The following is a 2,500-nucleotide window of genomic DNA, read 5'->3' as shown; positions in this document are numbered from 1 at the left end:
AGCAGCAGCCAAAAATCTCCTGACACCTTACTTGGCTGCATTCTTTGTTCCTCCTTCTTTTGCTCTTTGGATCCCTTTCCATCTGTTGCCTTTCTCATGACATCATCTGCTTCTTGAGTTCTGGATTCCCCATTTGGTGGTGTCCTTCGCTTCCAGCCTTCTGTTTCTACTCCTTGATGTAGACTAGAACTTTCAAAAGAATATCTTTCTCTTTGATGCAGGATCAGTTAATGTGGACCTCACAGTCTTCCCCCTCATCAACGGTAATTTGAGACTTACGACTCAAAATATCAATTAGCTCGTTTAACTTGACAGTTTCTCATTGGCTTCAAATTTCCTGTTTCCAGCAGGAAGTTTCAGTGTTGACTCCAGACCTTGACTTTGGAAATGGTGGTCACCTTTCCACTGATAATTAACAGGCGACTTGAAAAGGGCATCAACTTTGCTTCACTGACTAATCAGGAAAAGGTAGCTGTCCCTCGTTAGCTTGATCACGTGATAGTTCCTTCTGTCAGTTTCACTTTGTTCTCAAAAAATAAGTGTCGTACCTCAGGATGACTCTGCCAATTGGAGTTCACAATGGCTTAAATAATAATGAAAAGTTAAGTATCTACCGCTACGTATTGAATTACCATGCAGAAAAGAATTATCATGCAGAAAAGTGATAAATGGTTTAGATAATAATGAAAAGTTAAGTACAGTATCTAACGCCAGTCATTGAATTATCATGCAGAAAAGAATTATCATGCAGAAAAGTGATAAAGATTTGTTTTGCAAATACTTATTTAACTTTACAGGTAACTTGGTGTACCATCAGGTATCAGGTAAGCACACAAAGATTACAACTTATACAAGGAGCAATTTTGTGTTTACAAGCTGTTTGTATTGTCTACAAAGCGTTGCTTTCGCCGCGTTCTTTTATTTATTCCTAACTTTTATGCATCTCATAATACATATCAGGTGGCTTACTGTAAACTCTTTAATAATTACAATAAATTGGAATGAGGATTATTCGTCTTTGAATAATTAGATATCTCATATATATTTTGAATAAGATTAATGCTCTGGTGGCTTACTGTCAACTCTTTAATAATTATGATAAATTGGAATGAGGATTATTCGTCTTCGAATAATTAAGTATTTCATATATATATTTTGAATTAGATCAATGCTCTATGAAAAAAAGAATAGTTGTCGTAAAAAACTAGAAAAAAACTGAGAAGACATATTTTAATGTAGCTACAACAACTTAATAGTAGAGTAATTAAAAACTATAATAATCAGCTGCAAATCAGTGTAGGTTATAGTTACTAAACTAACCTTTTCTTTAGAGTCCTTTACTACACATCAAAAAGTATCATTTGAACATAATTTTCTCCTCAAATAAAAAATACATATATACTATTGCCCAGTCTACTGTTGGCACACTACAAGGACTAGTTTGATATTCCTATGACATACAACAAAAACTTTAATTCTTCCTTACATCTCATTATTCCTTTATGATCATTTTCCATTAAAACACGGCACCAAACAAATGAGATGCTCCAACACATTTATAAGATGAACTATAAATGCTACTTTCGGAGAAAAGAAAAGAAAGAAAGAAAAAAAAAATAAGACGAAGATTACGATCACTATGATCCTCTCCAGCGGGTTGTTGAGCTTATATACATGCATAAATATACCAAAAGCTTTCTCCCCCTTACACGGGGGGTAGCCAAAAAAGAAAAGGTATAGAAACCACTTCCACCCATTCCATTTCCTATATTTTCCACTCCCCTCCACCCTCCTTCCTCCTCTTATCTTAGCATCTCCTGGATGACGGGTCATCCCTGCATCATGTCCACTGCCCTGGGTCAGAAACAGTGTCGCAAGACACAGCACATCCACAGCAAGGCCGCTTCATAAATTTGGCGACCCCCCCCTCTCCGTCCCCTCATGCAGAAAAGGAGAAGACGGGGAGAAATCCCTTCGGGCTATACGAGTGTAAGCTAAAGACTTCATTACCTTTCATAAGTGGTCAGAATGCATATTTGTTTTCTCTAGTGAATATGTAATAATTCATAATTGGTATATATAATTTCAAGCATGCCCTCAATTTTTTTTTTTTTTTAATTCTCTTGCCAATTTTATGAAATGGAAACTGCTTTTTTGCTTTGTTTGGGCACTTGTATTATTAAGTAATATTAGTAGCTTATGGTTTCGTATTGAATGTCATTATGCGTAGCCCAGGGATCTGGATAAAATTTCAAGTGTACCTAGTTACAGCTTAATGTGATTATTGCACAAATTTTTAGTTATTCCTTATTTTCCTTACGTGAGTATTTTTTCATTCTTTGCACTGATAGTAGTTTGGATGGACGGGTGTTCGTGTGTAAATGCTGATTTGCCATAAACATTTCATATTTATGATTGTTAACTAAAAAGATGTTGTCAATTAAGTCGGTGTGTGTATTCAGGAGAAAGAATGGCAATGAATAACACTATTTTTTCATAT

This window comes from Oratosquilla oratoria, chromosome 6 (genome assembly GCF_046742065.1).
Source record: "Oratosquilla oratoria isolate Oo_2021 chromosome 6, ASM4674206v1, whole genome shotgun sequence".
NCBI classification, from domain to species: Eukaryota; Metazoa; Arthropoda; class Malacostraca; order Stomatopoda; family Squillidae; genus Oratosquilla; species Oratosquilla oratoria.
Note: the sequence above shows the minus strand (reverse complement) of the source record.